The sequence below is a fragment of the Octopus sinensis genome, linkage group LG18 (genome assembly GCF_006345805.1).
Source record: "Octopus sinensis linkage group LG18, ASM634580v1, whole genome shotgun sequence".
Classification (NCBI taxonomy): domain Eukaryota; kingdom Metazoa; phylum Mollusca; class Cephalopoda; order Octopoda; family Octopodidae; genus Octopus; species Octopus sinensis.
Window position 1 is genome coordinate 16706306 of NC_043014.1, and position 18017 is coordinate 16724322.

The 18017-nt window shown below is 39.2% G+C and overlaps 1 long non-coding RNA gene across 1 annotated transcript; it reads right to left on the reverse strand.

Moving 5' to 3' along the window:
• Positions 1-2751: 2751 nt before the first annotated feature.
• LOC115221344 lies at positions 2752-12163 on the reverse strand. Its single transcript, XR_003882627.2, has 3 exons — positions 11963-12163; positions 5161-5265; positions 2752-2791 (listed from the first exon to the last, which is right to left on the reverse strand). It is a non-coding gene; the product is annotated as an uncharacterized LOC115221344 (long non-coding RNA).
• Between the last annotated feature and the right edge of the window lie 5854 nt (positions 12164-18017).

Consider the following 18017-nt stretch of genomic DNA (forward strand, 5'->3'; position numbering starts at 1 on the left):
AATTATACTTTAAAACAATTGCATAGTTACTTGCTTTTGATTTGCTATGTGTTACACTGAGAAAAGCTGCAAACATACAAAGAATTGTTTGAGTTCTAATTCAATATTTTCAATGAAATTTCAATTTGAACATCCACAAAGAGAAATAATCAAACAAAAATCTGAATCCAAGAAACATTGGTGTTCTTTGAATACAACATACTGCTTAAATCTGTAATAATGGTTTCAAATTTTGGTACAAGGCGAGCAAGCTCAGAGGAGGGGGTAAGTCAATTATATAAACGTCAGCGTTCAGCTGGTACTTATTTTATCAACCTCAAGAGGGATGAAAGGCATAGTCGACCTCGGGTGACATTTAAAGTCAGAATGTAAGGATGAACAAAATGCAGCTAAGAATTTTCCCCAGCATGCTAACAATTCTGCCAACTCATTGCCTTGCTTAAATTTGTAATAATGGAGAAGGCGTTCAAGACTAAATTTCAAGAAGGAATGGTGAAGGTATTTGGATGTAGATCAAATAATCCAACCATTTCAATTCAAAGGCTGTGTATAAATGTAAGAATTAAATTGTTCAAGAGAAATAACTCTAAGAGATATAAGAAAATAAAGAATGCTACTACTCTGCACTTGTAAATCCAGAACAACAACAAACAAGACAGTGAAAAACAGAAGACATCACACACCATACAGATTAATAAATCCAATAAACAAATTTAACTTATTCTGAGAAATTTCACAATTGAAGCATTATTCATGATTAAGACAATGCTTGCAAGTAGAATAAAAATCATCCTTTTGTTTATTTCAAATGAAGTTGGAAGAGAGAACATATCTTTAGTTTTATTTACATGTTAGCAACTGTAAGGACCAAAATATTTACAAGGAGATTGTTATACTGAAATGAAGAACAGGAGGGAAGATTAGGTCAGCACATGGACCATAAGTGCATTAACACCATAAAAGGAACAGTGAGAGTGTATATTATTTTCACACGTCAAGTATATCGACAGTTTTCTCCAGTGAAAGATCTAATTGAAAGACGTATGGTATATATGAAGAGAGTAAGATCAGTTTAGTGAGTACCATAAATGTAAGGAGTAGGTTCTTAGCAAATAAACTAAAACTCTGTAACTTTAATTTCATCCTTGGTCATAATCCAAATTATTTACTGTCCTAAATACTCCTGGGAAATTCTATTTATCTATTTCTATATTTATCTATCTCTATAGTCAACAGGCCTGATCAGTCATTAATAAATATCTCTGATCACAAATAGTAAAGTAATCCTTGAGAAAGGGATGAATAAATATTTGATATTTATACTATAAGATCAATGTACAGCGATAAGGTCATAGACAAATCTGTGTTGTGATTGATTATATTGGAAATCAATATAAACATTCCGAAGCACATTTGGCAAAGTGAGTCAAGAATTAGGTCAAAAGTTGATATTTTACTGCAGTTTATTATACAGTGATCCCTCGCTACTTCGCAGTTCAACTATCGCAAATTTTTAAAATATATACATATGAACGCCTAAAATTTTTCATTAAATCCATTAAAATATTAATAATAAATATTATTTCCTAGTCTAAGAACAACAAAACAAGTGTAAAATAGCAAAAAAGCATATACAGGGGTATTTGAACTTAAGACGGGCTGTGATTGGTGCAATGGAGAGAGACGACGAATCACAGCTTTCTATTTTGTAATCTGGCCTGTGTAACAGTAACAATCTTTATTAAAATCTAAAGTGTTATTGCTTAACAGTTGTCCTTGTTATTAATAGACTACTGTAATGGGTGGGTTTTAAAAGTCCAAATACACATTAAATAAATACTGTAAATATGGTGTCCCTACTTCGAGGAAATTCAGTTATCGCGGCCGGCCTCGGAACCAATCTACCACGATAAACAAGGGATCACTGTATAGATTCAGGTTTACATAAACGATCAATGGGAATAAGCTTTGATAAGAAGCATAACACACAGCTCCTGGTTCCAGTTTTTGGTTAAAATCATTTCACTTCAGATGACAGTCATAAGTTCCAATCTCTCTCTCTCCCTTTTTGCCAATCCAAGTACTGTAAAAACCCATGTAATTTGCATACTTGTGTAATTTACACAGGTAATTTTCAGGTTAAAATTTGTTAAAAAAAATGCTTCTACTCATGAAAAATTTGTACCCAAAAGTTTTCAGAATTGCTGATATGGCCAGGACGAAAGGGTTTTCAATTTAGTTGTATTAAACATAATTGCACTGACTTATGATTAAATAACAATAATTTCTGTTTAACAGGTATCGCATTACCAGCATATATATGTCAGACTTCAAAAAGTGGTTTAGTAAATTTATACAGAGAAAGTATGCATTATATCATCCAACATAAATAGCAGTCAACTTCCTTATTATTTAAGCCCATTAAATGAGTCAACTTCCGGTACAAATGTTTACATTTTGTTCCTTTTTTGTCAACAAAAAAAAAAGAAATTCTAAAAAAATTCTGGAAACAATCTACTCATGTAATTAATGCATTCCCTAAAGTTTATTTTTATTTTTGCGAAAAAAAGTGCGTAAGTTACATGGGTTATTACAGTAATCAATATTAGTTGTCACTGACTGATTGTGTTTTAGCAATATTTTAAGTTTCTGAGCAAAACAGTTGCAAAATACTTGCCTTCATTATGATTCCAGGTAACATCAGCAGCACTGCAGTTTAAGGTGTTTTTACCAACACGAAAATTTGCTTTCTCTTCAAAATTCTCTTCTCCAATTGAAAATATTTTGAATACTTCAATTTAAAGAAAAAAAATTACAAAATAAAATGAATAGACATTAAAAGACAGAAACTATAAATAAATTAACCTCTTTATGAAGTGACAGCTTTCAATAAAAGATTTTCTTAATCAAGTCAGTCATCATCATCATCATCATCGTTTAACGTCCATTTTCTATGTTGGCATGGGTTGGATTGTTTGACTGGGGACTGGCAAGCCAGAAGGCCTCACCAGGCTCCAATCTGATCTGGCAATGTTTCTACAGCTGGATGCCCTTCCTAACGCCAACCACTCTGAGAGGGTAGTGGGTGCTTTCTATGTGCCACTGGCACAGGAGCCAGTCAGGTGGTACTGGCATCGGCCATGTTCGGATGATACTTTTTATGTGCTACCAACACAGAAGCCACTTGGGGCGGTGGGGGACATCGACCACGTTCGAATGGTGCTTTTTACATGTCACCGGCACAGGGAACCAGTCAGGCGGCACTGGCAACAACTCACGCATGAATGGTGTTTATTGCATGCCACTAGCATGAGAGCCAGTCAGACAGCACTGGCATCGGCCACAACTAGAATTTCCATTTGATTGTGATTTGATTATTGATTTTGATTTTACTTGACTCAATAGGTTTCCTCGAGCACAGTATGCCACCCGACAATTCAAAGGTACTTTTTTAAATGGGCTGGTTATGCAACACTGGTATTGACTACGGCTGTGATCTCACTTTATTTACTGGGTCTTCTCAAACACAGCATATCTCCAGAGGTCTCAGTCTTTTGTCATTGCCTCTATGAGGCCCAACGTTCAAAGGTCATGCTTCACCACCTCATCCCATGTCTTCCTGGGTCTCCCTCTTCCACAGGTTCCTTCCACTGTTAGAGAGTGACACTTCTTCACACAGCTCTTCTCATTCATATGCAGCACATGACCATACCAGCATAGTCATCTCTTTTGCACACCACATCTGATGCTTCTTATGCGCAATATTTCTCTCAGGGCACTTACAGTTGTGTGTGCAGACTGAAATTGCACATCCAGCGGATCATACTAGCTTCATTTCTTTTGAGCCTATGCATGTCTTCAGCAGTCACAGCCCATGTTTCACTAGTGTATAGCATGGCAGTTCGCACACATGCATCATACAATCTACCCTTCACTCTGAGCGAGAGGCCCTTTGTCACTAGTAGAAGTAGGAGCTTTCTGAACTTTGCCCAGGCTATTCTAGTGGCAATGCTCTGAGTATCCACCCCCACTACAGACTTGGTCACCTAGGTAGCAGAAGCTAACAACTACTTCTAGTTTCTCGCCCTGGCATGTGATGGAATCCATTTTCTGAGCATCTGTGGTGTTTATTGCCCCTGTGCATCTGTGGCACACAAAAGCTATCTTCAGTGTGGTTAAGAAATTTGTTTCCTAACTACATGATTTCAAGTTCAGCCTATTGTATGGTACTTTGGGCAAATGTCTTCTTCAGGATCAACCAAAGCTGTGCAGGTGGATAGTAGACAAAATCTGAAAGAAGCTTGTCGTGTGTGTGTGTGTCTCCTTGTCTTCACATTGTGTAGGGGTTGTGAAATGAGTGTCACTGTCATACAAGTGGTGCCCTCCATTTACAATATTCCATGAAAACATGCCTAACCATTGGGAAATATTAACCTATTTTGAAACGGGTAAGGGTTGGTAGTGAGAAGGACATCTAGTTGTAAAAAATCTGCCCCAACACATTCTATCTGACCCATGTAAGCATGAACAAGTGGATGCTAAAAGGATAATGGTGATGACTGATCAATCAGGACAGTTTTCTTTCAGTTTTCATCTATGAAATCCACTTTCAAAGCTTTGATCAGCCCAAAATTACAGAAGATACTTGCCCGAGATGCTGTACTGTGGGATTAAGCCCCAAAGCTATGTGTGGGGAATGAAATTCTTAACCATATAGACATGCCTTTACCTATAACCAGCAAACCAATTCTTATTTAATAGTACTCATCATCATCATCATTTAACATCCGCTTTCCATGCTAGCATGGGTTGGACAATTTTGATGGAGGGCTGACGAACCAGATGGCTGCACCAGACTTCAATCTTGATCTGGCAGAGTTTCCACAACTGGATGCCCTTCCTAACGCCAACCACTCTGAGAGTGTAGTGGGTGCATTTATGTGCCACCGGCACGGGGCCAGTCAGGCAGTACTGGCAACGACCTTGCTCGAATCTTTTACACATGCCACCGGCACAGGTGCTAGTAAGGCGACATTGGTAACGATCACACTATTCCACTGTACAAAAACTGAAGTGTGAGCTTAATTGAAAAACATGTGAAATATTTGTAATACAATGAGAATATCATCCTCCAAATAGAAATAAAAGAATTTTTCCTACCTTGACGTCCTACAATAACAACCTGATTAGCATATTTATTAAGAGCTATAGCATTAATTTGTTCTTGAACACAATGTTGGATGGATATGGCAGAATGCTCTCTCACTGAAATAAAAAGATTAAAATTACACATTCAATTGTGATATTTTTAAAGTGAAGTACTCCTTGATAGGATTATGATTATATTTCTTCATTTAACCCTTTCATCACCAATCCGGCTGAAACCGGCTCTGGCTCTGAGTTCAAATGTCTTGTTTTCATTAGTTTTGAATTAAAATCTTCCACCAAACCTTAGTCACAATTTATGTTCCTAACACTAGCTAAATGATAACTAAATTATTTTACTAAATTCTTTGTTATTTTTAAAATATTGAAAGAAACACAGAGCATCTCAAAATAAATACAGTAACGAAAGGGTTAATGCATATTTCTTCAAATCAAAATTACCAGGATATGAATTGAACAAATCAACCAATAATTGAATGCTTTATTACACAAGTAATATTGGATATCATTTTTGTAACTTGATATTAAAAGGGTTAAAATGACAACTTACAGGCATTAAAAATGGAGAACAAATAGCAAAAGAATCACCAATCTAAATAATAACATATTTTCAAATAAGAGAAGATTAATCCCAGCTGCCGGATGAAATTTAGCACCAGAAACTAATTTTTCAAAGGATGTAGTTTCCTGACAGCTAACAACTGATGCAGGTAGTTTATTCCACACTTCCACAATTCTGAAAGTCATGGGTGCTGTGCTGTTTTTTGATTTTGTAAGCATGTCCATGGAATTTAGACATATGCAATTCAAAAAGGTGCCCAAAGTTGTTGTTGGAAAGATGGTGGATAATCTTGTGGGTGTCTACCAAGTCAGTTGCTAGATGTTGGAATTTTATTGTGTCTATGCTCAGGGAAGGAAGATGTTCAGAGTATGGTAGATTCCTGATGGCAGGTATTTGTCTGGTTTCACATTTCTGAACAGTTTCATAGAGGTTTCAGACTGGTGATGCAATTTCTAAGTGTGGAAATACGAGGGGGTACCCAAAAGAAACTGGAATTTTGCAACATTATTTTACTCACTTAGATTTACATGTTTAGACTTTTATCGCCTTCAAATTATTCTCCATTTGAAGCAATGCATCAGTCCAGATGTATTTTCCACTGTTCGAAGCAGTCCTGGAACTCTTGCAAAGTGATGCCTTTTAATGCCTCTGCCAAAACATTTTCCTTTAGGGACTTTTTTCATTTGGGGGAACAAGAAATAAAAGATGCAGAGAGCAAGATTGGGTGAATAGGGGGGATAGGTAAGCGGGGTCATGCCATTTTGGGTCAAAAACTGTCTGACACTCAAGGCACTGTGTATAGGTGCATTGTTGTGATGAAACCACCACTCTTCACTTTGCCACAGGTCAGGGCCTTTTGTCTCTGCGTCTTGCAGACACTTCAGAACTGCCAAGTAAAATGTCTGATAAACAGTTTGACCAGGAGGAATAAATTCTGTGTGAACAATTCCTTTCACATCGATGAAACAAATCAGCATCATCTTGACATTGGACTTCACTTGACGTGCTTTTTGGAGGTGGTGACACTGAATACTTTCACTGACTTGATTGCAGCTTCATTGCCGGGTCGTAGCCATAGCACCAGTTTTCGTCAATGACCCTTGAGAAAAATGGTTTCAATCAACTTCCAACTGTTCATGACATGCATTCAGTGGTGACTACTTCTGATCTTCCATAAGCAAGCAAGGCACAAATTTTGCTGCAGTTCTTTTCATTCACAAGTCCTCACTCAAACTTCGTTGGGAGGAGCTCCAGGACACACCAGTCATATCAACAAGTTCATCAATTGTTCGGCAATGGTCCTCCAAGATTAGCTCATGAATTTTCATTCATTCAGGCAGCTCATGGTCTCTCTGAATGAGGTTGGTCTTCAAGCAACAAGCGACCATTCCTAAAGCAGGAAAACCGCTTGTAAACTTGTGTTTTGCTCATGGTAGCATTCTTGTAAACTGTTTGAAGCATGGCAACTGTTTCAGCCACCGTTTTCCCCCAGCAAAAAACAGAATTTCACAGAAGTATGCTGTTCCTTCATTTCAGCCATCATAAAAATCAATGAACAAGGGAGAAACACTGCAAAGCAAAAACATACCACAAGGCAGTACAACCCCACTTGACCATGTCAGTCAGCAGACTGATGCCTGAGGCTCTCATCAAGTGGCTTCTAGTGGCAGAAGCTTGAGGCTACAAGTGGCTTGTCCCACAGAGAATGTTTCCAGTTACTTTTGGGCATCTCCTTGTACCATAGCCATATATAGCTTTAAACAGATAGCTGGAGGAAGGTACAGCTTGATGTCATCTACATAGTTCAAAATTTTAACTTCTTCATGTTGGCATCTTTATCATTAATATATGCAAAAAACAACAAGGGTCCAAGAACAGATCCCTGTGGTACATCAGATGTCATCTAATAGGGTGCAAAATGCTATCCTATAACTGTGACTACCTCTTTTAGACTGAGAATGAAGAACTTCAACCAGTTATACCGATCACCTCTTATAGCCATTGCAGAGAGTTTTCCGACAAGTCGTTTGTGTGGCACAGAATTGAAGGCTTTAGCAAAGTCAAGAGAGATAACATCCACCCATGAGCCACTATCAGTAATTCAGGTGATGTTCCCAAGAAACTCAGTGAGCTGGCCACAGCTACTAGAGTTAGGGGAAAATCCAAATTGTGAAGGTCAAATAAGGTTGTGAGAGTTCCAAAGCGTTTCTTATTTCTTTATTGCCCACAAGGGGCTAAACATAGAGGGGACAAACAAGGACATACAAAGGGATTAAGTCAATTACATCGACCCCAGTACGTAACTGGTACTTAATTTATCGACTCTGAAAGGATGAAAGGCAAAATTGACCTCGGCGGAATTTGAACTCAGAATGTAATGGCAGACGAAATACCGCTAAGCATTTTGCCTGGCATGCTAATGTTTCTGCCATCTCCCCGCCTTTTCCAAAGAGTTCCAAAGTGTTTCTCTGACACAAGACACCATCAAACTGGCAATACAGGTAGAAAGACTGACTGGACCGTAGTTCACAGGTGATGTGTGATCACCCTTTATGAACAGAGGAATGACACTGACAATTTTCCACTGCTCTGGGATAACACAGTTATTAAGAAAGAATTGGAAGAAGAATGAAAGCTGATGCAAAAGAAAGAACCGACAATGTTTGAGAATCAGACAGGTAACATTACCAAGACCAGGAGATGCATACTTGCACTTATTCTTGAGATGGCATCACAGCATTGCAGGTGTAATTGCCACAGATATTATAGGATTTGTTGTCAGAGGTGGTGAAGATGGTATATTTGGATTTTCAGCAGTAACAATACCAGCATAGCATTCAGCAATAAGTTCTACACATTCTTTGGATTCATCAGTAATCTGACCTGTGGGGGACTGCAAAGAGGGCTAACTGGAGAGTGAGGTCTCTGTTTCGAACATACCTGTTTCCAGAACACTTTGCTCTCAGGGTTGATTGCTATACGTTGTTCAAATTCAAGTTCTGCCTTTTAAGTCACCCGCTTAAGATGGTTAGATGAACTACTGAGCCTTCTTCGATAATTCTGTTCTATGGAGTATTTGTTTCTGTTCAACATCATGACCGTCCTTCCTAGCCAGACGGACTGCTACAGTCTCCCAAACTGCAGTTGATAATTATTGTGAAATTCTAAAATCAATTATGAAGTAGTATTTAAAATTTACCATTATTTGCATATTAGATTTTCTCTGCCGAGGGGAGTATGCAATTTGATCCATTTGTTTTACAGAATAATAAGAAACATAATACTGATGGAACTTAAAGTTCAGAGAGGAAATGAAGCTTTTGGCGATGTGTAGTCCAGACTCAGCAGAATTATTGAAGACGTTCTAGCAGTGACCATCCCGTGTTTTTATATTAATAAGACAACAGTGTCCAACTTGTCCTTGTTTTTATTTTTATCATTATTTCTGCTAAAGACGGCAGAATAATTAGGCCGACCGCGTTGAACCTTCTTTGTGGACTTTCAGAGTCAAACTGTCTGCTTTGTCAGTCGAATACAGAAATATCAGCTAGAAAATGAAACGAACTAGGATGTTATATCAATAAAACAGTTTTAGTTGACGATTTTCCTGTTTGCTTGTTGCTTGCTGGTTTTTGTTATGTTGCTAGTAAATAGTTTTCCAAAACCCTAAAGTCAATAATATCACAGTTTTAATCTCGATAAGAAGTTGGCTAATTTATAAGTTAGTGTAGCAATAGCCATTTTAGCCATTTTGAAATGTGGCGCGAATTGGCAATATGATGTAATGTCTTTGCCGAAGAAATATCATTTTTATGCCATGTCCGAGTTAATCACAAATCTATTTTGATTTGTTGGTTAACGTATTAGATAGAAAGAAGAAATTAGCTAAGGAATTTAAAGTCGTTGGCAGATTTAGCAGACGGTATTCTGGAATTATCGTCCAAAGAAACTGTAAATGCAATTCCATCTATTTCGAATGAAATATAGGAATTAAAAGATTGTTACCAAAAACAATTTGAATTATTAACAAAAAAAATAGAGAGTTTGCAAGTCGAAAGAAACAGTCGCTCGGCGCAGATCAAGGAGCCCTAGTTTAAAAAGAAACGCCATATGTTGGTACCATGCTAAATTTGGCGACAAAGCATTCAAATGTATTAAACCTTGTGCATTTGATTTCTTAAACAAAAAAAGGGAAAATTCAGGAAGCTTCTCAACCGCGACGAAATATGTGGATAATATCATAAAAAGTCGCGTATTCTTCGTCTATGACTTAAACTCAAAAGAAAGGTTTTTAGTTGATACAGGAGCAGCTTGTTCAATTTGGCCTGTAAAACTTTTTAAAAAATTAAAGAGAAACTGTAAAGCAACACTTTTAAACCATCAGGTTCCTGAAGGAAGAGCAACCCTTCTATCATACTCTCAATTTTGGTCAACTTGTGCCGCAGGGTCTCGGAGGAGATAGTGTTACTTGAAGGCTACCAAACCTGGCACACACAGACAACTTCAGCTTTATATAGAGATAACACACACACACATTAATACACATACATGCACACACACACTCTCACACATATTTTTATCCTTCACTTCCTACACACACACACACACACTCACACACACACACACACACACGCACGCACACACACACACACACACACCTTCTTAGCTTACAATTTTCCTTCAACAACTGACACTGTCATTATGCATATGTTTGCGTGTCTATGTGTGTAAAGAGAAAGTGTGGGGTTAAACTAAAGCGTTACACCATTCAAAGAAACAACAAAAAAATGTGTGTAATAGGTGTAAAACAACTTCCTCTGAACGAATATGAAAAAAAAATACGCGAAAGGGGGGTGGGGAGAGGCCTCGGAAAATTCACATCGGGAAGTTCCGAAAGCGTCTGAGGGGCTGACCCTGGCACCAAAACAAAAAAAAAATAGTGTAATATGTGTAAAACAACTTGCTCTAAACGAATATGACAAAAAAATGCGCACTCGCGAAAGAGGGGTGGGGGAGAGGCCTCGGAAAATTTATATCGGGAATTTCCGAAAGCGCCTGACCCGGGCACAAAAACAAAAACAAAAATAGCGTAATAAGTGTAAAACAACTTGCTCTAAACGAATATGATGAAAAAAATGCGCGCTCGCGAAAGGGGGGTGGAGGAGAGGCTTCGGAAATTTCACATCTTCAGTCCACGGCCTTTAAACTAAGAAAAAATAGTGTAATTGGTGTAAAACTACTTGTTCTAAACGAGTATCAAGAACACACACTCACACATGAATCATAAACTCTGTATTTTTGTACATATTTCGCAAAAAAAAATAAATAAAGAGAAGAAATTCTGGAAAAAGTGAAGAAATGTTGGGTCTCTGCCATGTGAATCAAAATACGTGTCAGAAACATCTTGAAATACTACAGAAATTATGTTACGAAAATGATAATGTATACATTATGCGCGAAAATACAAACATCTTCCGATGTGGAAGGACTGTTCGCCTTCGAAGGCAAAGACCAACGCAATGTGGATATTCTATATCCCTATACAGCAACACATTTTTGGAGCAGAGTCAGATACCACCCTGTAAAGTCCTGTTATTTGTAAATTACTTCCTTACAGACTGTTGGTCGCATGCATTAGTCATGGAAATTTTGAACATTTCGTATCCGACCTCAATTGATTGGCGATCCTTCTGCTCCGAGGTTTGTCAGCATTGGGTTGAAAATTACCAGGACCAAATCGGTGGACCAGGAGTTGAAGTAGAGATCGATGAAACAGTTATTGTAAGAAGAAAATACAATCATGGAAGACTCACAAAAACTATCTGGCTTTTCGGTGGACTGAAGATGTGAAATTTCCGAAGCCTCTCCCCAACCCCTCTTTCGCGAGTGCACATTTTCTTTTTCATATTCGTTCAGAGGAAGTTGTTTTACACCTATTACACACATTTTTTTTTTTATTCTTTGAATGGTGTAACGCTTTAGTTTAACCAAGTGTGGTAAATAGGAGGAGTAAAAGCCTTTCAATTGTGATAGATGGAAATCGTAAAATATTGAGTTTTTTCAAATTTTTGCTTAATTGAGGGTCAAATTTTAAAAAAATTACATGCAATGACCGAACCGAATCTATTTCGAAAAATCATAGGTAACTTCTAATTGAAGAAATTCTATATTGTAGAATTGTATTAAAAGGAAATCTGCCTTTTATCATAAGAGATTATTATGATAAAGTTTCACCTTTCTTTGTCTCCATCTTTCAAAAGCGGTCAACAGTCTCCAAATTCATCCACCCGGAGCAAATGTTCTTTCTGGAAGACTTGGTTAAAGATATTCCTTTTGGTTGGTTTCTATTGTGGCAGAGATTCGCTAAGAGAAACAAAAATTCATCCTTTTTCGATTCTAAACGACACAAGAATTGCTTTACACATGTGACCTTAATTGTGTTGTTTATTTCACATTTACGATATAGTTACACCCCACCCTGTTTATTTTAAAATTTAAATGAAATTAAAATAGTTTTGCGATTGTATTATATTTAATTTAAAAATTAAGACCCGAGTAACGTGCACAGAATTGATAAATAAAATTAAGGGGGATGTGAACTCCCTAATATATGTCAATCATTATATACGTTTTATACGTATATTTTTTTTTGTCATATTCGTTTAGAGCAAGTTGTTTTACACATATTACACTATTTTTTTTTTGTTTTGGTGCCCGGGTCAGTCCCTCAGACGCTTTCGGAAATTCCTGATGTGAATTTTCCGAGGCCTCTCCCCCACTCCCTTTTCGCGTCCGCGCATTTTTTTTTTTTTTCATATTCGTTCAGAGGAAGTTGTTTTACACCTATTACACACATTTTTTTGTTGTTTCTTTGAATGGTGTAACGCTTTAGTTTAACCGATTTTCCGAAGGATCGTGCATCTGTCTACGTAAAAAAATATTCGGTTTTAACTTTGTTTTCTCACCTGAAATATCTCAAATAACTTTATATGAGGAAGCTGTGGTGCCTTTAATAAATAATCTATTTTTAGGTGAGACTTTTCTTTTTTTTGTGTTTATACTTGTGTTTAGTAAGACGGAAGAATTAAAAATCGTCCATGACCTTTTTTTTCTGTACCGCCAAGAGACTAACGGGAGAATAGGAGGAAGTTCACCTCTGACCTGCTTCGAATGCATGTAAAAGCAGACGGCCTCTAAAGATATCCTTGGTCCAATTGAGGGTGTTAAACCGGTTAAGATTCACACTACCACTCAAAAATTCAGGAACTGTTCCTCAAATGGGATCTTCCACAGTTTCTGCTCACCATATTCACCAGCCACAAGCAAGGCTGTAGTTAAGGCACTTGCCTAAGAAGTTGCAAACTTCTAACCACAGCCATGCATATGAGTAATTTTCGATCTCAGTATTTTTGGTGAACACACACATATATATGTATATATGCATGCCTTATATATATATATATATATATATAATATAAACCCATGCCAGCATGGAAAGCGGAAGTTAAACGATGACAGATTTATATATATATATATATATATATACACGTGTGTGTGTGTGTTTTAAATAAAATGAGACAACAAAGCCAAAGTTATGTCGAACTTTATCTGCCACCTTCGGTCTTCTGGATACCAATACCTCACATATTTTTATATATACGCGCATTCATATATGTATATATGCATATATATAAATATATGCATGTTTTTATATATGCAAGCATACATATATGTATATATGCATTTATATATATATATATATGAATACATATAAGTATATATGGATAATATTCATATTTTCTTTGGTACTTTAGCTTGCTCCCTTGCTTTGTGTCAATTCATAAGTTTGGTGCTCTGTGTGGCTTTTCGAGTTGTTTTTTACTCTTATTTCTAGCAATTGCTGGTACTAACTTGTACCCTTGTCTATTAACTTGCCTTTAGGTTTTAATTGCTTATGGGCCACCTGCATTATAATACATCTAATATATGGTATTCATTGTGTGTGTGTGTGTGTGTATATATATATGTGTGTGTGTGTGTGTGTTTATGTATATTTATGTATATATATGTGTGTGTGTGTGTGTATATGCATATCTAATATATTCGTGTGTGTGTGTGTGTATATATATATGTAGCTCGCAAGATGCGTAAGCTCGCAAGAAATGAAGCCTGTATGCTCCAATGGATGTGTAATGTCAGTGTTCATAATCGTCAGAGTGTAAGTACCTTGAGAGAAAAGTTGAACCTAAGAAGCGTCAGTTGTGATGTGCAAGAGAGACGGCTGCGCTGGTATGGTCATGTGACGAGAATGGCTGAAGATAGTTGTGTGCAAAAGTGCTACACCCTAGCAGTTGAGGGAACCTGTGGAAGAGGTAGACCCAGGAAAACCTGGGACGAGGTGGTGAAGCACGACCTTCGAACTTTAGGTCTCACCAAGGAAATGACTAGAGACCGAGACCTATGGAAGTATGCTGTGCATGAGAAGACCCGGCAAGACTAGTCAGGCCATAACCCGTGGCCCCTACCTGGGACGTAGTCAGTCCACCTGTGCATACCTTCCTTCTTGTGACACTTGTGAAGACCTGCTGAGGCAAGTGAAAATCAAAACAAATCAAAATAGATGAACATCAATGGAATTTGTATCTTCGTGGTATCAGTGCCGGTGGCACACAAGAAAACCATCCGAACGTGGCCGTAGCCAGTACCGCATCGACTGGCCTCCGTACTGTGGGCACGTAACAAACACCATCCGATCGCGGCCGTTCGCCAGCTTCATCTGGCACCTGTGTCGGTGGCACATAAAAACACCATCCGAGCGTGGCCGTTCGCCAGCCTCGTCTGGCACCTGTGTCGGTGGCACATAAAAATACCATCCGAAGACCCGGCAAGACTAGACAGGCCATAACCCGTGGCCCCTACCTGGGACGTAGTCAGTCCACCTGTGCATACCTTCCTTCTTGTGACACTTGTGAAGACCTGCTGAGGCAAGTGAAAATCAAAACAAATCAAAATAGATGAACATCAATGGAATTTGTATCTTCGTGGTATCAGTGCCGGTGGCACACAAGAAAACCATCCGAACGTGGCCGTAGCCAGTACCGCATCGACTGGCCTCCGTGCTGTGGGCACGTAACAAACACCATCCGATCGTGGCCGCTCGCCAGCCTCATCTGGCACCTGTGTCGGTGGCACATAAAAATACCATCCGAAGACCCGGCAAGACTAGACAGGCCATAACCCGTGGCCCCTACCTGGGACGTAGTCAGTCCACCTGTGCATACCTTCCTTCTTGTGACACTTGTGAAGACCTGTTGAGGCAAGTGAAAATCAAATCAAAACAAATCAAAACAAATCAAAATAGATGAACATCAATGGAATTTGTATCTTTGTGGTACCAGTGCCGGTGGCACACAAGAAAACCATCCGAACGTGGCCGCAGCCAGTAGCGCATCGACTGGCCTCCGTACTGTGGGCACGTAACAAACACCATCCGATCGCGGCCGTTCGCCAGCTTCATCTGGCACCTGTGTCGGTGGCACATAAAAACACCATCCGAAGACCCGGCAAGACTAGTCAGGCCATAACCCGTGGCCCCTACCTGGGACGTAGTCAGTCCACCTGTGCATACCTTCCTTCTTGTGACACTTGTGAAGACCTGTTGAGGCAAGTGAAAATCAAATCAAATCAAATCAAAACAAATCAAAATAGATGAACATCAATGGAATTTGTATCTTTGTGGTACCAGTGCCGGTGGCACACAAGAAAACCATCCGAACGTGGCCATAGCCAGTACCGCATTGACTGGCCTCCGTGCTGTGGGCACGTAACAAACACCATCCGATCGCGGCCGTTCGCCAGCTTCATCTGGCACCTGTGTCGGTGGCACATAAAAACACCATCCGAAGACCCGGCAAGACTAGTCAGGCCATAACCCGTGGCCCCTACCTGGGACGTAGTCAGTCCACCTGTGCATACCTTCCTTCTTGTGACACTTGTGAAGACCTGTTGAGGCAAGTGAAAATCAAAACAAATCAAAATAGATGAACATCAATGGAATTTGTATCTTTGTGGTATCAGTGCCGGTGGTACACAAGAAAACCATCCGAACGTGGCCGTAGCCAGTACCGCATCGACTGGCCTCCGTGGTGTGGGCACGTAACAAACACCATCCGATCGTGGCTGTTCGCCAGCCTCATCTGGCACCTGTGTCGGTGGCACATAAAAACACCATCCGAGCGTGGCCGTTCGCCAGCCTCGTCTGGCACCTGTGTCGGTGGCACATAAAATCACCCACTACACTCTCGGAGTGGTTGGCGTTAGGAAGGGCATCCAGCTGTAGAAACACTGCCAGATCTGACTGGCCTGGTGCAGCCTTTGGGCTCCCCAGACCCCAGTTGAACCGTCCAACCCATGCTAGCATGGAAAGCGGACGTTAAATGATGATGATGATGATGATGATGATGTGTGTGCGCAGGAGTGGCTGTGTGGTAAGTAGCTTCCTTACCAACCACATCTTTCCGGGTTCAGCCCCACTGCGTGGCACCTTGGGCAAATGTCTTCTACTATAGCCTCAAGCCGACCAAAGCCTTGTGAGCGGATTTGGTAGACGGAAACTGAAAGAAGCCTGTCTATATATATATGTGTGTGTGTGTTTGCCTCCCCACCATCGCTTCAACCAAGGTTGTGTGTTTACATCCCAGTAACTTAGCAGTTCGGCAAAAGAGACCGATATAATAAGTATTAGGCTTACAAAGAATAAGTCCTGGGATTGATTTGCTCTATTAAAGGTGGTGCTCCAGCATGGCTGCAGTCAAATGACTGAAACAAGTAAAAGAATATATGTATATATGCATATATATACTTACATGTGTGTGTATATATATAATGTACATATGCATATATATATATATATATTTTTATATGTGTGTATATATATATATATATATATATATGTGTGTATGTATACATATCTCTCTATATATAATCGGCAGTTTGTCTGTCTGTGTGTCTGTCAGGTTGTACCCTCACCCTGACCACGGCTTTCAACCGATTCTGATAAAACTTGACACACACATAGCCCAATGTCATAATTCAAAACTAACGCAGTTCCCCCAGTTCTGAAAAAAATCGACATGGGGTCAAGAATCAGAAACACAAACTACAGACTGTCTAGGGGACGCAACTCGACCTTTTTTAACTCTCAACTCCATCAATATCCAGCTACTTGAAGCTATTCCTGGTGATGTTTACGTTTATAAATCTATTGATAGGACAGCAGACCCCGCCGAGCTTGCCGATTATCCTGTTGAATTCCTGAATTCACTTGAACCGCCAGGCCTGCCGCCACACATCCTGAAGTTAAAAGTTGGTGCGCCCATTATGCTCATCAGGAATTTGGTTCCACCTAAACAGTGCAACGGCACACGTCTGGTTGTGAAACATTTGGCACCACATTTAATAACGGCCACAATACTTACCGGTTGTGGGAAGGGAGAGGACGTCTTCATTCCACGCATGCACCTTCAACCGTCGGGCGCTGACCGACCAATCCACTTCAGGCGTTCTCAGTTTCCTGTTAAACTCTGCTTCGCAATGTTCATCAATAAATCCCAAGGCCAAATGCTACAAGTCGCTGGGTTACAGTTGGGCGAACAGTGCTTCATCCACGGTCAACTCTATGTGGGCTGTTCACGCGTTGGGAGGCACAATGATGTTTTTATGTTTTCGCCCAAAGGGACAGCTAGGAACATCATATACACAGAAGTATTCGAGTGAAGAGAAGACATTGCAACCTACACATGCGCCTTCGTTCCCTAGAGGGAAAGGACTAGATTGGGATTAGTCGTTGCCTACTAGGGGCTCTTACATACCCGGGCAACGCTGGGCTATGCTGCTAGTATGTACTATATTTTAATGTGTATAAGGAACCCTTTGTCAGAAATTAGGTTAAAATATGAGAGTTTCTTACACATGGATAGTATTGTAATCCCTTAGAAAACCTTTTTCCAAATTTTAACACCCCAAAATTAGGGTGTTCCTTATACACTTTAAAATATGGTGCATATATGCACGTATTGGTATGTTGATGCAAACAGGGAAAAATAGAAGTCAAAATAAGAGTATATGTATATTGTTATTGATATTTAGCAGAAATAATAGCATGACTCAAAGTCAGATAGTTTTGTGAATTGGCTCTAACACACAAAACTCTGTCTTTGAGTCACTCCATTGCTTCTGCTAAATATCAATAAAACATATATATCTATAATATAAATTGGACATGGGCGAT